Source organism: Manacus vitellinus, unplaced genomic scaffold (genome assembly GCF_001715985.3).
Source record: "Manacus vitellinus isolate BGI_N305 unplaced genomic scaffold, ASM171598v3 scaffold_0_pilon, whole genome shotgun sequence".
NCBI classification, from domain to species: Eukaryota; Metazoa; Chordata; class Aves; order Passeriformes; family Pipridae; genus Manacus; species Manacus vitellinus.
Window position 1 is genome coordinate 19585746 of NW_021938789.1, and position 23130 is coordinate 19608875.

Here is a 23130-nt window from a genome sequence, read left to right on the forward strand (position 1 = left end):
CAGTTCTCTGTTAGGTATAACATAATGTCATTGGCAAAACTGAAAAGATCATTTCTTATGTAACATGATATATTGTTGGTTTTCAAATGTATCTCACCACCACTTTTCAATGAACCCTCCATAAATCCAGCTGAGGGCAGGCAAGATCCATGTAGTTCTGAGAGAGAATAAATGGATTTACTATAGATTCATGAGTTGTTTCCTCACAGCCTGCCAGCTATTATACCCAAGTATAGTATATCTGATGGAATTATGCTGAACGTGAAATAATGTTTCTGCAGCAACTGAATTTGAGAAAGATCACCACTAGTCTCAAAAGGAATAGAATCTCTTTTTCTTAATTTACCATAAAATATAAACTCATTTTAGCATATGAGTTTAAAATTAACTGTAATGACAGTTTAATTTCTTTAAAGACAACATTGTACTCCTGGCTTTCATGATCTGTGTGAGTTTACATACATCGTAAATCATTCCCTGCATACTCAAAATATGGAGTGCATGCACAACAGATAAGATTTTAATAAAATCGGAACAACAGGTATTGTTCCACTGATGTAGTCATTTAAATCTGCAAGTTTTTGCATCTTTGTATCAAAGACTTGCTTTCTTTTTTTCCCCCTCCCCATTAAGTGCCTTGCTTTTAGGGCTCAGCACAACAACTTCGCAGGGGCAGCAGCAGCCATATTCACTTTCCTTAGGCATTCAACTCTTGTTGCTCTCCTCATCCCTGCAAGGTAGAGCATGGCCATGTACATACTCATGTCAGTGGTAACAGGTGATTGAGAAAGAGGTATGTCTGTACCCTTTCTTCCCTTCTTGGACCTATCCTGCCTGACAGTCTTTGCATTAAGAACCACATATAACAGGCCATGCAGCCAGGAAAAGCTGCAGTATCCCTGGCAGTCCGACACACTGGGGTAATTTCCTTCTCTTTCTGTAGTATAGGGAAAAGTCATAGTGGTAGGAGACACTTTGCCATAGTGTGATATTCCCATGTTCTGCCATTTAGCCTGCTATGTTGCTCTAGTGCTGAGGATAAAGAAATTTTCCACACTTGGTTGTTTGGAAAGTCATGGTAAACCATATTTAAAATGGAGAAGCAGAATATCTTGTGTTGTGGTATGTCTGTTAGCTATACTATGGAAATAATTAAAAACCTTTCCATATGCAATTAAGAGAGTTGCTTCTTCATATATAATCTTAAATGCATGTTCTAAAAATCAAGAATGTAAATTCAGTTTATGCCTAGGGCAAGTCTTCATTGTCTATCCCCTGCCTCCCCAGGGAAGCTCAAACACACCATGTTTTCCAAAGCTGAGAAAGGATTTAACTATCAGAAGCCTATTTTTCCATCTTTATTTGGGTTGGCCAGGCCACTTAGAGAGAGAAAAAAAAAGCAGAGATATCTCTTCATATCTTCTCACTGAGTCATGAAGACTTGAAAGCAAGGGGCTACCCACTCCTAAGTGACTTTTAATGGTAGAAATACCTTGTGGATAATAAATACATTGAACATGGTATTAGAAGGTTGATCTCAAAACTATTTATAAGGTAAAAATGAATCATTCATCCTCTTCTTACTTTTGAGTTTACTGCACCAAATACATCAATCTTCCCACTGTACCTTACCATTACACTTCACTTGCAACGTGCATTTCAAGGGAATGAGATTTCAAGAAACTAGATGTTGAGGAATTATATTAAAGCAGATCAATTTAGGTGAGGAGTGGAGTAGCCTTGATGAGAATGTATTTATGGATTTAAAACTGTATTATTTATGTGGAGGTTTGGGCCAGGAACAGTGTTCTATGGAATTGTGATCTCAGCATAACATAAAGCAAACAAGCCTTTTCAAGTGGATTAAGAGTACTCAAGTGGTCTGAGCAGAGAGCTATAACAAATATTGACTACCAAACTGAAGAGAGGAACGCAGTGAGCTACATTAGACAGGTTCATCCCTGTCGATATTTATTTTGTGTATCCCTGGCAATTGAAAATAATGAAAGAAATGTGGCTTTATTAATAGGGAAACAAGAATATTAGCCTTGCTAAGTGGCTGCCAAAGAGCTCTGTTTTAACATTACATCCTAGAGTGCAGAAGATTTCTCTCCTGCTCTTCTTTTCCCTCAGGAACCCTCTGCCCTGTTTTCTTATTCCAGTGCACAGCCCTGTGACTCAGGCTGTGCTGCAAGATAACTCCTTGACCCACAAGGCTAGATAATATTCCTTATATATGCTGTACTGTTTCAGTCCTCCTAACATGAGATGATAGCTCCTAAGGGGATAAAGAGTGTTGTTATCAAGTTAAGTTTCTTTAACAAGCCAATGGTCCAATCCAATATAAAAATCAATTTTTCATAGCTTCACAATGAAGAAGCATAATGTATTTTTATTGGATCTAGCCCTGAGCTATCTTGTCAAAAGTTAGCAAAATATTGTTCAAAACCCCTTATCAAATCAGGGGCTTCTAAGCTTTTCTTGTTTTCCCAAACACAGAGGAACCTAAAGAATCATAAATCTGTGAAAGAGTGAAAAAAGCGAGTTGTGCTAGGTGACAGAAATTGGTTATGTATTATCTAAGTTGACAGTTTTCTGGAAGGGATAACGTAATAAGTTTTGGCTTGGCTATTTTTTTTTTAAGTTCCATCAAAAATCCAGGTTCACTGATAGAGATGGACACAAACGATACTAGAAACTAATAATACCATGTAAATGACCTTATACTTTTCCCAAATGAGGACAGTTTCCCCAGTCAGGAGAGTTCTAGGTCACTAATTAATATAGAGCAGCACCATTTACCTTCTTTCTCTTCAGAAGACTGCACAAGAGAAACTTCTGAATTTTAATAAGTATTTGTGCTGGAGAGAAGGGGTAAAAGATTTTTGAATAATTTAGCTTGGAGATAGTTTAATCATATTTATTATAGTGCATTGTATTTGACAGTCATTGTATAATTTTAACATCAGCCTAATTAGGAAGTGGAAAAAAGCTAAAATCACATTACCAAACCTCTTTCTCTCATTATTATTATTTTGTAAATGAGTCATTTGATCATGATCCACATTTTAGACATTCACCTTTATTTTGTTATTTAGATGAATATCAAGCAACAGTTAATTGCTGTCCAAATCATCGGGTTCCTTTCAGTATATTCTCTCAATTGTTCTTATATCCATTCTTCTGCAACAATATGCATTAAATGAACATCACTGAAATGCAGATGAAGACCAGCGCTGGAACATTAGGACACTTGAATCTCCTCAGTTTCCTGTGTTTGTCTTTCTATAACAGCATAGTCTTATCTCCATTTTGACATATCTTTTTAATCAGCCAATTGGTCATTGAAATGATGGCCTAACTTAGAAATGGGGAGTTTAATGGGACAACATGAGAAGATTTTTCTTGGAGAACACAGAGATACTCTGGATGGGATTAGAGACACATAACGACATTCAATCAGAGAACTGGCCAAAACCCAGCTGCAAATTTATTTCAAATCTTTATTTTTTTCTCAAGCCAGAGAGGAACTTAAGTCATTACTCTGATCTTCTGTTGAACTCAAAGAGAAATAATTGAAATTACTTAAGTGTTGTCTAAACCTGAGAACTATCAGAAGAAGAAATTTCTGATTTGAATGCTACAGATATCCAGAAGAGACACTAAAGGGAAATTACTCATAGACTTTCTGCCATAGTAGGATTTTAAGAATTATTTTAGCTTGGTTCAGATTAGGCTTTTACATGCACAGTTTTTGTTTTCGCCAGCTGGGAAAAAGAATATGTTATTTGGTGGATATTTTGTGCCAAATTTGACTTAATAATTCAAGACTAGATTCTCATAGAGGTATTTTCTCTATTCCTGATTCATTAGTACACATTATCCTAAGATTTTCTGTCAATTAATCATTTGTAGCAATTTAGGTATAGCTGTAGCTGTGAGTCACTCCACCATCACTTCAACCATTTAAGAAAACCTGACATGCCATCCAGTAAGCATGCTGAGTAATCAGAGCTAGAGAAGCAAATCTGCATCATTTTAATTGGAAATCTGTTCTGAATTTTACAATGATGCTGATTTTGGCTAAATAATGTCTTTTAAAATGTCATATATATATATATCTTGTCTTTATTTCCATGTTAGAGCAGCAAACATAGCATTGTATCCAAGTCCTCAAATTTTTTTTCCTCAGATGTACCTTAGGTTTCAGGAATTATGCTTTTTTGCATTTTTTTTAAACTATACAGTTTTTGGGGTCAGGTCCCTCGACCTGTCATTCAAACATGAAATCAGATTAACTTCAGTGAGATTTCTTATGTGAGCTGAAAATCTTGGGCAAGCTTTGTTTAAATGTTTGAGGTATATTTCTCCTTACAGATGTCTGTTATTGGAGATACAGAAAACACAAATCCTTAACTAAAGGCTTTTCAGTGCTTCCTCTGTTAAAAGATATGTATCTTTGTCTTCTTGATTGACTACAAATGACTAAATCTTTTTCTAAAGTCATTGGTTCCACCTAAATCCTTCAAGAGCACATTAAGTATTTGAAATTGTATTTTTTTAAAGTATTTCTCCACTTGCAAAATTGACAATGATCTGAATTCTTCATCTGGATTGCATGAAAGAGTTTTAGATCTCCATACATTTCTGCTTTTAAAAATCAAGATTACTTTCTCAGCTTTTGAGAACCATTATCTTTTCATGGTTATATATCCTCCCATTTATATGCAATACTGAAATGCAGTGTTTTTCCCAAGTTCTGCAGATTACTGATAAATGGACTTTTGTAGTGTCATAGCAAGCTTATTAAAATAACTAGGAGTTGTTGTAAGCAATGCCAAAGGTAAAATGCAAGTCACATACTTGCATGAACAACACTAGAAAATAACTTCTGCAGTTTGGCAGGAGCCAGGTTTGTGTGTTGAGATATCTTTGAAATTACTAACTGGTTAAAATGAGAAAAAATGGTTTCAGGAACAGATGACAATATCCTGCCTGGATTTCAGTTACTCCTTACAGCAATATGCTGACAGTTGTAAATACATAATAATTTGGTTCCTTCTGTCCCAAGTCCTTTATCTAAATGTCATTCTTCAGCAGGTTAAGAGGAATGATGAAATGTGAGACTTTTGATTTTTCATCTTGAGTATATGTATGAAAGTTTTTGGATTAACACCGCTGCCTGCTTAATTATTGAAGAGTGAAATTATGTATAGAAACAATTTCAAAGCAGTGATTTCTCAGTTTCTCTTGAGTAAGAAGCTGACCATTTCTGATATGATTTACCTCCTCGAAAATACTACTACCCAGGAAAAAAAAACATTTTCTCACATACATGATGATCCAGTAGAGGAACATAAAATCCTATTTTTGTAATTGGACACACTCTTACCCTCTTAGTATCATTCAGTAGTACAAATTGAATTTTGATTTGAATTTGTGTTTGAATTACAAAAAATGAAAGTCCATGAGCAATTGCTAAACAAAGGTCAAGTGTTTGAAAAGAATGACCATTGGGAGCTGGAACTAGATTATCTCTAAGGTCCCTCCCAACACAAGCCATTCTATGATTCTGTTTTTCAGGGGGCTAAGCTGTTTGTAGCTTTATTTGTTAGCACTTCCTAAAAGGATATGGAAACTGTTACTCAACCTTAAACCTCTTTCTCTTTCTCTTCTTATTATTCCAACCTAAATATATTTATTTTCTAGAACTTGTACTGTTTGATTAATTTTGAGTGTTGTGTTGATACCATGAAGCTCAGTTAGAGCAGAGACATGCTGTGCTGTCCTTTCCCAGACTAGGATGTATAGGTGGTCATTTCCCCAAGAAGAGAGCAATCTGCAACCCTAAAACTACACTGTGATCTTCGCAGGCCTCCTGCTGCCTTTGGGTACCATCTCTCACCATCAGAAAATCTCTGTGTAGGGACAGCAACACTCTCTTCTCTTTCAGTGGAGAGCTGTTGACTGGGGAAAATATAAGAAATGTAGGCAGAGAAGGAGATAGAGAGGAAGAAAACCTGGAGAGAAAGTACATGGAGAGAAAAAAATGTATAGTAATTTTATTTTTACTTGCTTTTAGAGTTATTTGTTCATGCTTTGGCAGCAGATTGCATTAGTTGAGAAACATAATTTCTTTGGGCTTTGTGAATCTAGATCTTTTAACTGTGAAAATAGAATGTCAACATTTTTAATAACCTACCACTGAGTAATCTGAAGTACAGTTTTTATTAAGTCTAGAAAGCATAATATTATCTTGTCTATTTTCATGTTATGTAAAAGGCTCTAAAATGGCAGGATCAATTAGTTTTGATTTCCATACCAATCAGTCCAGATGGTTCCCATTATTTGCTGAAGATAGTTGCAAATTGAATTTTTCAAACCCATAATTCACATTTTGTAAAAGGTGATACTGAACTATCTTTTTGCAGAAAATCAGAGCTGAACCCTGTCTAATCTCATCTTTCTTCAGACTTGGAAACAACTTTGGAATGTACAATGTACTATTTCAGGAAAGGGGAAAAACAGGCTATGTTACATTCTTTTCAGAGAAAATGGAAAAATGTTTACCTAGATAACGTATTAAGAGGTTTGCATGGTATCTTTTTCAAAAATACTAGAAATTATATTGGATTTTACAAAGTGTTTGTAATTTACTGTTCCAGGCGTAAGCCATTACTAGCACTTCAGGTATATCTATAGCTGAACACAATCTACTTTATTTTATATCATAGCAAAACCCTTAGAAAAAAATGTTTATAGACACTGTTAATTTAACCATCAGTACAAACTTTTTTGTAAAGAGCCTCCCACAATCAACCATACTCATATAATGTATCTGAACAGCAGTTAATAAACAATTCTGCTTCCTTATCAGAGCATCTGAGTCTATATCTCTTCCTTATATCATGTAGTATATCTTTGATCCATAAATAATGCGGATTTCAGCCCTCATATAATGCATAAGGTTGTGTGCATCACTTTGATCCAGGACTTGCACTATTGCAATATTTATTATACTTTATTATACTTTCTACCATTCCTTGAGACTAATAAGAATTGCAAAAAGATTTATATATATGTATGCATGCACACAAACTATATATAGATGTATATTATATCTTTACATATGGTATCTTTATATACCTTTTATGTATGTGTATATATGGTATCTTTAAAGGTACCATTTTATTCTTCTATTAAAAAGCCAGTTGAAGTTCCTATCTTTAGCTGTTTATGAGTCAACTGGAAATTTTGTTTTTAAATATCTGGAGGACCTGTGCATTTTTTCCTGATCAAATAGTCAAAGCAATCAACAACCTAAGAACGCGACCTGTTAGAGCTAAATTACTGTTAAATAGTAAGATCATACCTACATGGAGACAGGTCTCGGTCATTATTACTGGTATCCTTTTTCATCTGTTTTAGAAACTATCGAAGCATTAATCATATCATTTGCATAACTCAAGAGGGAGTTTGAAGCATCCTCAGGTGTCTTGCAGTACTCCAAAGAAATGGGAATTTCAAAGGCTAAAATTGTAGTTAGAATACGGCTTTGTAGTATTTGGCTTCTGATAACAAATTTATCTTTGCGTGCCAATTAACTATTAGGCATTTATTCTGCTTTTACCAACATGTACTTTACCAGTTCTGTGATTTTTCTTTAAGGTTTTTAACATGATTGCCAACAGAAGCAAGAATTGTGTGATTACATTGTCAGCCTCCTTTTTTCCCCTCTGATAACATTTGAATTCACTGACTAATTGCAATCCAATTTTGACAGGTGGACAAAACTTTCAAAAATAATTAAGTTCTTAAAAGCTTTGTAGAAACAAGCAGCTGAGAATAGGAGGGAGAATCTCTGAGTACCTGGATGAAGGGAATGTCAGCTGTGAGCGTGTAGCTAATGAGGCACCCACAAGCACACAGAAGTGAGAGATATAAGTGTCTCCACTCCTGGAAAAGCTTCAGCAGAATCTTGTACTTTTGTGTACACCAAAATAATTGCAATCCTGCAAGTAGGAAATAAAACTTTTTTTTTTTTTTAATACTTTGAAAAGGAGATTGAGCCATCTAGCTGTTATCATTAGAAGCATTTGGGAATCACATACTGTTCCGATAGCTGTTGGTTTTTTTTCTGAAAAAATCAACACCTACTACTTATTATGCCTGGAGTAGTTTTACATTTGGATGCTCCTGCTTAGAGAAGCTGTGAAGTAAATGAGATTAACTAGAACAACTAATCGAGTACCTCAGAGACTGACAGACCTCAGGCCTAATAAACACCTTGCAATGTCGGTAGAGATAATAGGTCTGCAGCTGCTGAAGAGGCAGCTGAGTGTTAGAGGGAAAGAGAAAAAAAAATATGAAAAAAAAATCTAAATATCTGGACCATAAACTACTGGGTCAAAATCATGCCATCAGGTACGTGTGCCTGGAGAATAATTGATGACAGAGGACTTCTTAGCAAATTAAAAATATTTACATGGAAATAAGTAATATGAAAAATATGCAGCTGCATGTAGAGCAGATAGAAATGACCTTGTTTTGCAAGACTTTACTTTTCTCTAATTGTTATATGATAATCACAGTAGCAATGAGCTACATACCAGTTTTATTTTGATACTATTGAATTAGGGTCATCCTTATAATAGCAACTCATTTGAAGCAAAATACCCCAGAAAAATACCAGAAAACCATGAACCAAAAATATTAAAAATTCCTGTCTCTCATTATAACTCTGCTGTAGCTGACACCTGCAGAGCTTCATGGCTCAGAGGTCACCAGGAGAAGAGCAGTCTGCAACCACCAGTGGCCATCAATTTATGTATTCCTGTGTAAAAAGTCACTGCAGATCCCATCTGAACCAGGTAGAGTCACCCTTAAAGGACTTTCATTCTCCAAGGCAATTTCTTTTCACATTTTTGGTGGATTCCTCTTTGATCCATATCCTTTAAATCACAAAGGTAGAAAGTGTCCCATCCTGTAACTTTTACAGTGCCCTTATATTTTTTATTTAGTTCCTAAATATTGTTTCCCCTCGATTTCATTTGAAAACAACACTTTACTTGAAAGCTAATGGATGTTCAGGGTAATGAATATTCTTTATATTTTACTTAGGCAAATCACAACCAGGAGAATGCTTATAATAAATCAAAGCTTTTGCAGCAGACATGAGCAGGACTTGCCTGCCACCACATTCCTGGTTTAAAATCAGCTAAACTGTGCCCTAGAGCTGCAGGGGTTTCTTGGGCTGAGCTGTATGGAATGCAACCTTACTTACATCACAGCAGATGTTCCCAAGTGTAGGCATGCTCCTACAGCAGCTGAAGCACAATCACAGCTTGTGGACCACTTCATTAAAAAGGGTCTTTGGAGAACCACTGCAAATATGGTCCATATACTAGAGTGCCTACCTGTAGGTGACATGTCACAGGGCTTTGACTTGGTTTAAAGAGAGGTGAATTAATGTGTTTAGGTACAAACAGTGAATTACAGAACACCTTCTATCTCCAGAAAATTTATCTTCTGATCATGGGCTGGTGTAGATGACACACTATCTCATTTTTATTATAAGATTCCCTCTTACAACTCATAGTCAGCTGTAGGAGAGAGGTGTGGGCTGAGGAGTTTTGGAAAGGGAAGAAGTCGAAGGTGCCTGTGTGTGATGTTTGGGGTGACCAGTTGTGCTGGTTTAAAAGTTAACCAGCAGGGGGAATGAACCCAACTCAAAGGAGAGATTATAAGTCAGAATAACAATTTATTAAAATAATACAGTAAGAACAATAATACAAACAAACAATTGGTCTCAACCCACAAAAACCCAAATGTGTAACCCAGTACCCTGGGGCCTGAACAAAGTGGTGTTCCTTGGGCCCTGTTTGAGTCCAAAGTAAAGGGAGAGGGGAAGAACCTGCTGGTGGGAGAGCTGCTGCAGTCTGGCCAAACTGGTGATCGCAGTCCAGTGATGGTCTAAGTCTGGTTGAGAGCGATGAGATGCAGCCGTCCTCTGGATCCCACGAGTGGGTTGAAAAATGTTCCAAAACTCCAAGATTATATATCCTCCAGTTCAGGCAGGAATGTTCAGTGCTCCCCTCAGGGCGGGGAGTTTCACAAAGGGTGTGAGGACAGAAACATCCTCCTATCTCACAGGCCTCTTAACACCTAGTTTATAGCCTGAGGAGTCAGGCTCTATGGGCAGAAGGTGCGAATAGTCTATTGACAACAATAGTCTAGTTCTGGGAAATGACATGGAAGGCTATAGAATACAGTTTTGGGTTACACCCACCATGCTCTATGGGCAGAGGGTGCGAATAGTCTATTGACAACAATAGTCTAGTTTCTGGGAAATGACATGGAAGGCTATAGAATACAGTTTTGGGTTACACCCACCATGATGAACTGATCTCAGCTGTCCTAACTAGGACACCAGTGTTTCCTGCCATGCACCATGCATGGCTGGTTCTTCCACCTTGATTAGGACAGAAGGAGAGGAACACATTCTTTCTCAGACATTTCTACTGATGATTTTTCATTAGAAGTCTTTGGTTTCTTTCTCCAAAGTCTCTGGAAGGACTGAGCCTTGCATTGATAAGATAAATGTTTATTACACCACAGGATGGGCAGGGCCTCTTTACAAGCCATTACTGAGCAACTGGTTAAACTTTTCACAGGTTGTCACAACTAGGCATGTAAAACTGCAAAGCTCTGAAGGATCTCCACCTGTACACCTATGTGTGAGATGGAGCAAGGAAAAGGAAAGAGGGAAGAGGGAAGGGAAAAAAACAGTGAATTACAGAAGTGACACCAACAATCTGTTTTTAGTGACACCAACAATCTGATGTGACTCACTGTCTCTTCAACATCATTTTGAGGTAAAGTTATTTCTCAAGAAGGTGGGAAGTAACTGGGGGGGTTGCTGTGTGGGAAGAGGTCCCGAGGTTCATGCACTGAGCCATCCTGTCCCCCAGTATGTGTTTCTGTGTATTCTACTATTTATACGCTCTTTCCATATCAACAGTACCAGCATTCCATATGTCATTATTCAAAAGAGCTAATGGCCATATATGTGCATACAAGTGCATATACACATACAGACATGTAAACATATATATAGATGTATGGTATATCTTGTTTCCATTTTGTAATTTTAAGTGATCTGGTAGGTTCAATAAAGATGGATCTTTAGCATAGAAATTAAATTTATTCCAACACAGTTGAGATTGTATCTTCTCTATGCAGAGCTCATGTCTCAGAATATGGAAAGAAAATTTGAGAAAAACTTTAAATTGGTCTTAAAAGCACAATAAAATGTTAGAAGTGTAACTTTATCATAAATATTTTACAGCAGAGCCATATAAGTTCACAGTATTCACATTATAGCTTTTAATTTATTCACTTTCTGTATGAGGCACTCTATACATGATCTCTCTTTATTGTAAGTTCACAGATGAATGGAATTAATTTTATCCTCACATATTGCAGTTTTAACATAAATATTTGTTCCCATTTGTACCACCTGTCCTTGAATACTGCTGAGGAAGAGAATAATCGAAAGTGTAACTTTTACCTCTACTTTATCAGGATATTATAAATGAATATAAAGGTGCATATTAGTGCATGATCTTCAATAAGTTCATTTTCATAACCCACAATGTTAGAAAGGAGTTTAGGTGAATGAAACCTGTAAAAATGACAACCTATTCCCCAGTTTTATATAATGAAAATTACCTTTAATATGTTATAAAAGCTCTTCAGAGCTTTTTGACCTGATCACTTTCAAAGAAACACAAATCTTTGGCTCTGTATAGAAAATGATATGGATCTGACTCATTAGAACAGGAAATTAAGAAAGAAGAAAACATTGTTGTCTTCCATGCTGAAGTCATAGAATCACAGAATAGTTTGGGTTGGAACATTCAAAGGTCATCTAGTCCAACACCCCTGCAATGGGCAGGGCTGCCTCCAACTAGATCGGGTTCCTCAGAGCCCCATCCAACCTGACCATGACTCTTTCCAGGTATGGGGCATCTAGCTCTTCTCTGGGAAATCTGGTCCAGTGTTTCACCACCCTCATTGTAAAAAAAATCCTTTTTACATCTAATTTAAATCTGCCCTCTTTTAATTTAAACCATTACCAGTTGTCCTATCCCAACAGACCCTGTTAAAAAGTCTGTCCACATCTTTCTTAGAACTCCATTTAAGTATTGAAAGACCAACAGAAGAACTCAACATAATGTGCACATGAATAGGAAATGAAAGGCACAATCAGACTCCTAAATTGTATTATGTATTCTATAGTCTTTTACAAGCTATTCCATAGCATTTTGGCATGAATAGGTGTTAAACAAATGTTTAACTGCCTCACCAAAGCAACAATAGAATTATGCTACATTGTGAGCATAATTCACTATACATTTTCTGAAAAGAGGAATCAATCACCCCAGCAAACTGAATGTGCCAATTGGTTTAGCAGTTACACATCCCTGTGGCCAAGGCAATTAATGCAATACAAAATGAAGGTCTAATAGACAAATATAGTAAGTTTTTCAGTGTGCAGATATTGAAATTTTTTTTCCCAATAAACACACAAGAAGAAAAGGGATTTAAATTCTGATTAACTATTTTATAATTCCATTTTCAAATACCAGAGTTATCACAATGTATGCAGGGATATTACAATGGATAGGTACCTAGTCAACTCACTCATGAATTTTTGGTTCAAAATTGATGTAAGTGGAATGGGGTCAAGAACAATATGCTCTGCTTGAAAGACTAAGCAAAACCCACACCTGTTCTTACAAGCTGGAAATAAAACTGATATAAACTGCAGTCCTTGAACAGCTCACAGTTTCAAAAGTCAGAAAACTGGGATCATTCTCTGCAAGCTTTGGAATTTGTGTTCTCCACTGTCAGACCAACTTTGACCTTTAAAGGACTGAAAAACTCCCGTCTCTCAAAAAACAATAAGACTTCTGATGCCCAAACAGCTCCAATCCTTACTAGAGCTAATGGAGCAAATATTTGCTCATGGATGTAATCTGTCACTGATTTGCTTCTGATATATACTCTGAGATGAAAGTTAATTATACCATAGTAGGTCCATATGGGTAGAATGAGAGTGAGCAAGTTTTAAAGTGTTTATCAGCACTGAAAAGTCAGAAAAAGAAAAATACAAACTTGCTGCTAAGTTGTTTGATATGCACCTTCACAGGATGTACTCCCTCAGTGATTTGCCCCATAACAAGTGAAATTGATATTTTGACCAGTACTATTTCAAAGACTATACTTACTTTGCTTGTAATACATATTCATATTACAAAATACAATCTCTTTAGCTGTTTCTACAAATCCTACGGAGAAGTTAACCCTTCATTATATACAACTCAATAAAGTGGTTTTGGCCACCCAAAGCTTTGTAGGTATCAACTTAGCTGACCAGTACCTGGCCACTCTGAATTGCTTTGCCACCAGAACTTAAGTATTTTAACCCTGTCAGAAGACAAAGGCCAACAGGTATCTTCAGTTGCCCAGTCTCTTTGAATTGCTCTTTAAATAGGGTCAATGCTACTGACCCTCATGCAGGCTGTAAAAGGGTGGCTTTGTGCCTGATTGCTGATTCCCGTCACAATTTTGGAGGAAGTTCATTAAATACGTACAGGAAAAAAAACAAGCTTCATTATTGCTGTTTATCCTCCTTGTAGAGCTTCTATGTAGTAATTCTGTAAGAAGGACAAACTGCACATACAGATAAAGCACGAGGACTTGTGTACATAATAAAGTGTACCGAAGAATTTAATTCAATCAATATAAACACCAATAGAGAAAATCATCTCTGACTCAACTGTTCAGTGAGAAAGGGTAAGATAATGCTAAGAAAACATTATTACTGTCTGACCTTATTTAAAAAATCACTTTGTATGTTGAAATTCTCATCAGATAAAGGCCAGTTTATTTGGTTAGGAAAGTTGCTTTCAAAGTAAGGAACAATATTACATTATTTGCATTCAAACAGCAGAGCAATTGTCTTTCATATGAGCATAGCCTTTTTTAATATAGAAAAGTACAATAGTTCATTACAAAACAGCAGCAGCGTAAGGAATTATGGCTCCTGTTGTATTGTGTACAGTAAGTGGATGGTTAATTTTTTCAGAAGTTAATTTAGGTCCTTGATTTTTTGTTGATGCTCTGAAAGTAGAATATAACTTTCTTCAAAATAGGATTTCATTTTTGTTTGTGATCTCTGAGCAGCAACAGCCTTTATTTTTTCTAAACAAAAATCATGACTACCCTATCCAATTTAATTTTTCCCTGTTTCTGTGAAAGGCTTAGAATTTGTAAAATGTATTTTTCTCACTGAAAACAATTACTTTATAAAAATGGTTTCAAATGGGTACTCAGGTAGCTGATAAAACAAAATGGATTAGTAAATCAAAGGAAAATATGACTTGAAGTGAAGAGGATAGTAATTTTCTTCCTATTTAACTCAGAATTCACTGAAAAGGGACACTTGCAGCTTCATGCAACATTTTGAATATGAGTAGTGCTGTGATGGTATCTTTAAAGTGAAATAATTACATTTTAAGTGTTGAAAACCTGAAGAGAAGTATGTAAGCCTTAGTCTGGAGAAGGACAAAAGGGGCTGAAAGGAGAAAACCACATTATATTATTACGCACTGTCACAGACACCATTCTGACTGGAAAGCAATATAGTCTAACAAATTAGGTCTGAGGCATGGAATGAGAAAACCTGTTTTCTATTCTTGGCACTGCTGATGACTAATGGAGTGACCCTAGTGAGTCATTTCAACTCACTGTTTCTCTCTTTTCAGGACTGGATTGAAAACAGTTCTGGGGAGGGAATGCCTTTTTTTTTTTTTTTTTTTTTTTTTTTTTTTTTTTTTTTTTTAGGGTCTATATAGTGCCAAAGCACTGGATCTTCTAAAACTGTGATAATATGAATGTTCTTAGAGAAATGTTTCACTGAAACTTGAGGTGACCTGAACCAGATATTTCTGGAGCATCAAAAAGAGTATGAAAAAATCTCTTTCCTTGTTTCATTGTGCGTTCTTATAAGATGATATTCTTGACTTCATATAGAGGAGCAAAAATTCAGTCTTTAAAATATCTCAGTAAAGGCTGCCTTCCAGTATTTTTCTGCAGTTTTGCACCCCAGAGTATTTCAATCATCCAGACTTTTAGGTCTTTAATTACACAATGTCACTGAAGTGAACTTTTGAACCTAAAAGAGATGTTTTAAAAAAAATTGAAGTAGCTTTTATGTACAATATTCCTGTGCTGAATTCACAGCATTTTCATGATTTTTCAGATTATTAAACACTGACTTCAAAAACTATTTCTTCAAAGACTTGTCTGTCTTCAGAAATAATGAGAGGCATTTCTCACTTTAGAAACATTCCCTCTCTGACTATAAGCACACACAAAATTTAACTTTAAACAGTGTAAGGGTTTGGCTGCCTGAAGTTTGCATATAACCATGACAGGAAAAAAAAGTGATGCTTATCTCCTTTGATAGCATTGCTACTGCTCTGTAAGTAGCTGGAACTTGTTAAAGTGTCCTGTCCGTGACCAGAGGACAAGGAGAAAATAAAAGCCTTTAATCATCTCAAAGTTGAGGTTAGCCACATGTGGCAGTGAATTCAGGGCAAGAGGACTACCATTAGCAAAAACAGTTGTTTCTAAAGGTCAAAAAGTAAAATTTTTGGAAACCCATATATTTTTCATCTTGCTGATTTTTTTGGGGAAAAAAATGAAAGTTGGTGGGCTTCTTTTTCTCTAGATTTAACAGTCACACAAGGCTATAAAATCTCCACAGGAGTATGGTGAAACTCTCCTCAATCCTTGCAAAACTCAGGAGACTTACTAAGCTTTTCCCTGAAACCCTATATGCTTGCTCAGGAATCTGATAGCCCACAATCCTTACACAACCTTTACAAAGCTCTTTGGGAACTTAAACATCCACCCCCTCCTGAGATTCTGTGGAGGAGATAGCTGATGATCTCACACCCCTAGTGGGTCAGGAGTTCTATCAATGCATCTTTTCTCCATTCATAAAAGTTTTCCTAGTTTTACTAAGCTACATTTCTAACTGTGGTAAACTGCTGGGAATGTTCATGTATTGTTTGATTAAGCAGTTTTTTAAGCAGTCAAACAATGCCTCCTCTTTGTACAGCTCAAAATGATAATTTGAAAAACTAAAACAAAAGGACTGTACTAAACTCGTTTACTGTCTATCAAACCTTAAGACCATAGTGATAATGATGCCAGGCTTACCTAAATAGATGAAACTGTGACAATGTTTTTCCAGAAATTATTGTTACCAGAAATTAGTGTTTTGAATGGACTCACATGATCTGTCATTAAGTCTTATCTATTACCAGCTGTTTATAATTGAAACTTAAGGCTGAACCAGCTGTTCAAGGCTCCATTTGTAATCAGTGGGAATACATGCAATCAGTGGGGATATATGCAGGAGAGTCAATGAAATTGAAAGATGACCAAAGGGACATTCCATACTCTATGACCTCGTGCTAAGTATATAAAGCGGGAGGGGAAGAAGGAGAAATGTTTGGAGTGATGGTGTTTGTCTTCCCAGGTAACCAGTATGTGAGATGGGGCCCTGCTTTCCTGGAGATGGCTGAACACCTGCCTGCCAATGGGAAGCAGTGAATTAATTCCTTGTTTTGCTTTGCATGTGAGCACAGCTTTTGCTCTCCCTATTAAACTGTCTTTACCTTAACCCACTAGTTTTCTGGCTTTTACCCTTCTGATTCTCTCCTTGATCCTGCTGATCAAGGAGTGGGTGGGCAACTGGGTGGGGTTAAATCACAACACTGATACATATCCATTATCCATTTGAGCGAATTAAAGTTGTATTTTCCATCAGTAAACTCAAGAACCATCTTATACTTGAAATTCACCCATGAGAAAAGGTATCAAGACTTTTGTGTCTTAATGATATCTCAAATATCAAGGAGTTAGTGCAAATATTTTTGATTTATAGTAATTTTAAGGGTATTATCAAAGGTATTAATTTAACAGTCTTTATTCAAGTATTTAATCTTTACCAAATGCACGGCAGCTTGAGTCTATGAATGCTGTAAATTAAATCTTTTTCCATGCTCTTATGTTTTGCATCAGATTAAAAATAAATCTTTTTCATCTATAGTAAATATCTCTATATTTAGGTTGCCATGATCTCAGAATCACTTTTAAATTGCAGTCAAATCAAGTACAAAAGTCCTAATACAAATCATGCTTTACTTTGTTTCTTATAACAAAAAATACAAAGACATCCATTCTTATTTTTTTCTTTCTCCCTCTCACATAATCAGCCATACACAAGGCTGACTAGCTATTCTGATTCCATGCTTTTCAGCTCGTTTCTACCATTACTTAACAGCCTTTCCTTTTGGAGAAAAACAGCTGTGGAGAGTAAGCAAATTTAGCAGTTCAGTCCTTCAAACAAAATAAAGCAGATTTCTTCATGCAGAGGTACAGAATATATGACATTGCATGTTTTCCCATCTGGTGACTTATGAAAAAAAGTCCTTCTGCTTTATAATCAAGATTTGATTAATGCATTTATCTTGATTTTTAAATGCATGCAGGTTACAGAGATCTGAAACAAAAATAATGTTAAGTAATTGGCATTTGATGTCTTCTAAAATATTCCTAAATTTCTTTTTTACTTGCAATGTTTGCCCAGGCTTTTATATCTGTTTTTTTTGGCTCCATTTCAGTCACATGAGCCTCCAGATACAGTTCTGACAGACATACCAGTATGCTAACTGTACAGCTATGTGATGTATAGTTTCTCAAAATAGCTTTTTTTCTATTTGAGCTGTCTTTTATTCCCTTGAAAAATCTGTCCTGAGTAAATAAATGTGTGTTATTAGAAAGAATGAGATGTTGTGTTTTGTTTTAAGTTCTGTTTTCAGTTTGGTATTTGTCATACTGTGCCCAAAATATTCTTTTTTGCCTATGTTCTACTTATATTTTCACAGGAAGGCTTTTGACAGCACCATTTATAATAATAGGAGAAGAGCTAAACAAATAGGATAAACCTCCACAGGTCAGTGAACAATTCTTATGTTTCTCTAGTACATCCACCGTTTTAGAGAGATTGAAACAGCGGAAAAGTTCTTTCCAAGACAAATGTGTAGATTTTTCAAGTGAGACTTTCACTGAGAGCTCTGTATCTTCAGCACTTTAGAGCTACATGGGAATGGGAAATATATATTTTTTTCCAAAGTGTAATTTAATATCTCTAACCCTGCATTTCAAAAGCTCTGCAGATAAGTAGACTCATAAAGAACTCATGGAGCTGAAAAGTAGAATCAACTGTCTGGAGTGTTGGTATCCTTGCAGAGTGCAGATCTATAGAGAGGCTGAGCGAAACAGCAATTATGTATTTTCAGGCAGGTAGTTTAGTGTATCCCAGTCCAGAAAAGCCCTGTGTTTCTATAGTTTTCTGAGTGTATGCTCACCTGTTATGTCTCACCTTCTGACTCTGCAAAGATGGTTCTGTGTTTTCTGTTGATACTTCTGATATCTAGCCTGATTTTTTTTTAATGTCTGAATTACACCCATATTATTCTACAAACTTCTTAAAAACTGCTTCTTTCCAGAGCTTCACTGGAGATTTCTGCTTCTTTTTGTTTTGCTGCAAATTGATTAATTTCTTAAACATGGTGTTTGTTAGGAACTCCCCAGTAGAAATTTATTTTAACTCTGGTTCCCTCTCTTGCTAATTTTGATTTTGTTTCCTTGTTGCCTCGTACTTCACTAATTTTAGATTAGGTGTTGCTCTTTCTACGTTTTCTCTCAGTCTGGTCATGGCAGAGTTCCAGAGTTCCAGCCCTGCTCTTCCATTTGGGGCCAGGGCACTAAGGGAAAGCAAGAGGGCCTTCTTACTAGGTGTTACGACCCGCCCCAGGAAAAGAGGGGGGGGGTAACCCAGGTTTTATCAAAAATTCCTTTGGGGTGGATTAAAGCGAAGCGACACTAAATAATTGGTGTATGAAAATATATAAGATTTATTTTAACAGTTTTGTATCAACAGGTAAGTTAACATTTTTTGGGTGCTGTCATAATCAATAGGTAAGCTAACACTTTTGGGTGCTGTCATAACCTTTCTGGGGAGGAGAAAAATGCATAGGGGAGAGAAAGGCAGGATAAGAGCAAGGGAGAGTAAGGGAAAGAAAAGCTGAGAGTGGATAGATGTCCATAGTCACCGCCCACGGGGTCCAGCGATGAAACTTGATAGTTGCAGCTTCCATGTCTGTCGGTTGAAGTGGTGGCCTTGATCTGCTGGGGGTGAAGGAGGGAAGCCCCCACACTCCAAGAAGTTATGAATTATCATATCCGTGGTCAGTGTCACGGGCCATGCCTCCTGCCTCCGACCTCTCCCTGGGCCCTGCGCAAGAGCTCCTGTGTCTCGCCTGGTTCCCGCCCTTTTCAAGTTTAGCAGAGGGAGGGCGGGTCCTGATTGCCCATTAGATGTGTCAATAGGCAAAAGCCTGCAAGGTTAGTTCTTGCCTTTTCAGGACTTCGCACCTCCTAATTGTCCATCAGGTGTGTCAATAGCCCAAGGTCAGTTCTTGTTTTCAGGACTTCGCACCTCCTAATCGCCCATCAGAGGTGTCAATAGTCAAAGGCCTGTAAAAGCCTCCTAGAATGCATAAATCATCAACTATTTCAGTCTCTGACACTAGGTACCAAATTAACTCAGCCCCCAAGCACATTGGAGAGCTTTCGAGGTTTACTAGCTACAGAGTCATTTATAGGATTATTTATATTACTTTAAGTGGGCCTAACTGTGTCTGATTTGTTTGACTTTGTGGTTATACGCCAGAGAGTTCAGCAGCAGCTGTGAGGTCCTTGTGACACTGCTGGTCTGGTGGGCTGAAGTCTGAGAGGAGTGGTGAGTCCTTCTGCTCTGCTTAGCTCTGCCCCACAGGGATAGCAGGGAGCAGAGTGAGCTGGGAAGGGGAAAGCCCCCTGTCTCACCCAGATGTGCAGTCAGGGCAAGGCCACATGGCATAGAGAGCTTTGATGTACAAAGGAGTGATCTGGTGATTAACTATTAAATAGAAGCTGCAAGAAATCTATCAGGGATTTTGCTACAATTAATTTGTTCCAAAGTTGCTTTTCAGAAATTGCTTGTAAGAGGTTGTTATCTGCAAACAATATATGCTTGTCTGTTTGAATCTGATACGTGAAACCATATACCAGTTTACTCCTTGGTAAATTAATGATACTGCCCTTTATATTTTTTCTTATTAATAATAACAACATGTTCTGATCCAAGATACTGTTTCTCAGATGAAGCTAGAGACTAGTGCTAAAATGAGTAAGATAACATTCTATACGCTCAAGAAAACCTTATATTCCATCCAAATAGAGCATTTATCAAATTGGTAATTCTATTTTGCAGCTAAAAAAATAACTAAAAAGCAGCCTCGCAAGTGCATAACATTAGCTTCCCATTCAGCAATTGCAAAATTAAATGCAGTGATACATCCTCTTTTCTCTACCCTAACCCCAAAGATGGAGAAAGACTCAGCCCTGTTTTCTCCATGGCTCTGAAAAGACCACCTTTTTCTAGTAATTTCTTTTTCATCCAATTCATTCTATTATTTATTTCAAGTTCCACTGGCTGACAATTTCAGACTGATGGATATACTAATCCTGGTCTTTGTCAAACCTTCTCTGGACTTTAAGACCTCCCTCTTGCTTGGCTAAAGCATGTTGAACTAAACATAGGTGCCTTGGTTTTAATACTTACAAGAGTTTTGTACAGACTACAGAATCAAGTACTGTGTTGAGTAACATAGTTTATTCATTAATATTTTAGAAAGACTTGAACAGGGGAAGGAGTCAAATATTGAAGAAAAAATGTTGAGGTGCAGCTACTTAAATACTTGATGGTAATAAAAAAATCTCACACACTATAGCAGAACTAAAAAAAAGGTTACCATAATGTAGCATTCAGTTTACTTTATAATTAGAAAGAGAAAACAATTCCTTCATAATATATGCCATGATATGATGTAATATATGTCTAACCTGATTTTAAGCATATATCGCAATGTATGTTTTTATTTCCATGTGAATCTAGAGAAGAAACCTTGTTAAAATGTAGCTATACTCTCAGTCTTGATCATGTGATTATTTCTTTTCTGGGAAAACCAAGGCATGTGAGTAACATAGAAGCCCTAAGAAGCTGGACACGGCCAGGGCTCAGAAGCATACACAGAAAAGGTTGGAAGATTTTCTTGGTCTTTCAAAGTGAAAAGTCTATTGCATGTCCTTCTTCTTTTTTAGTGATCCTCTAAATCAGCTCAGTACATTAGGACTGATTTCAACCCCCTTTGAATATTTTACTGATGTTGCCTGAGTTAATCTCACCCAAGTCACACAGGTGGTGATGCATTGAAATGGACAATTTAGAAGAATGCCTTTAATAAACAGTGTATAGCAAAGGGAGTATCAGTACATGTATTTATATGACAATTCAACTAATGTTCTTGTCTTGAACTAAAAAGAAAACTTGACAGAATAATTAAACGGAGTCACTACCAATAACCTTGTAGACATGCAAGAAAATCTCAAGACTTCAATGTCCTTACTCTGCTGGAAAATGTTTGGTACCAGTGGTTGATAGCCCAAGATATTATATAGGAAGTACTTTATCTGCTTAACGTATTTGGATTATTCATTATTTGCTTTGTTTTAGTATTTTTAGGCTGTGATGGTTTGGTGTTAGGCCTTCCTTAGCAACCAGATCAAAGCAAGGAAGTGCCATATCCCAGTATTCCATTCTATTTTTTACATAAGCAAGAGTAAAAATAAGAAGGAGAGGGGAGTTTCTTCCCTCTTCTCTTCCACTGGACTTGAAGACAGCAGGTCTCTGTGGCCAGTCCTGCTCGTGTGGGGGTGAGGCCTGGTCAGGCCTGTGAGGCCTGTTATTTTGCCGACTCGGGAGGGGAGGTCAAATGGCACAGTTCTACTTTCTTAAGGAAAATATTAAGATTCTTTTGTTTGTTAGCTCTCTATTAACTGTGTATATCTGCATATATCTGCTTTTCTGTTTTAGTTTTGGGGTGTTGGGGTTCTCTTTTCTCGTATGTATATAGTTCTGTAATTGTATGTATATATATATATATTGCTTTAGTTCAATCTATTTCAGGTTTTTTGGTGTTTATTTTTTCCTCTTTTCCCCTCTCCTTCAAAAGGTGGGGGAGAGGGAAAAATGTTCAGTGTGGTTCGGGGACTTGGCAGGGAGCCAACTCCAAATGGCTACAATAGGTTTATATCATGTTTATACATTAGAGAAACTAGCTTGGACCTAGTGTTGAGTGACAACAGGTTTTGGACAATACATTGAGAAATGTAGTGCACCTTCTCTGTGGCATACCATGAAACTCCTTTGGGTTTTTTCTTCTAAAATCTCCTCATTAGCCCACATGGGAATTAGAAAAATTACATTCATGGCCTTTAAAAATGAATCTCCATTGGTTCCCTGCCAAGACCTTTATTATGACTTACTTCACTGTGGTTTTCCCTTTCTTTTGTTAAATCTCAAAAAGGTACACTGACTCTCCATGGCATATATTATATATATAGGATATAAGCATGTGAGCTCATTTTGGGGTTTCATTTAGGCACTGGGACTTGCAGAGCAATTTCAAATTTGTAACATTGCTTGTAAAGTTGTCGTGGTTTAAGAGCCCCAAAATCCAATTCCCAAGTCCAAGCCCCCCTCCCACATCTCAACCCAGCGTGAGATGGGTTTTCCAGACACAACACAAAACTCAATATGGAGGGAAGGGAATTATATTACAATCACTGTACAAATAAATATTACAATACATCATATACATAATCTTAAGTATCTCTCCTATGATAAATCAGTATTTACAATGGATCAAATCTCTTCTCCCTCCAAATAAAAGTCCAGGAGGGAAGAAGGAAGAGATCCTTTCCACTCTCAGAGCAGCAGTCTCTCTAGGGCAGCAGTCTCTCTCTCTCTTCCATGCAGCAGCTGTAGCTGGACCTCTTATCGTTACACACGAGGGGGTCTCCAAACCCCTCTCAGCCCTTTGA

The 23130-nt window shown here is 36.8% G+C and overlaps 1 long non-coding RNA gene across 2 annotated transcripts; it reads left to right on the forward strand.

The window, feature by feature from the left end:
* The first annotated feature begins 17404 nt into the window (after positions 1–17404).
* On the forward strand, positions 17405–21271 carry LOC108642267. Of its 2 annotated transcripts, XR_001922553.1 has the most exons (4): positions 17405–17514; positions 18027–18094; positions 19877–19945; positions 21218–21271. It is a non-coding gene; the product is annotated as an uncharacterized LOC108642267 (long non-coding RNA). The 2 variants fall into 2 exon arrangements; XR_001922535.1 differs by lacking the exon at positions 19877–19945.
* Positions 21272–23130: the final 1859 nt, after the last annotated feature.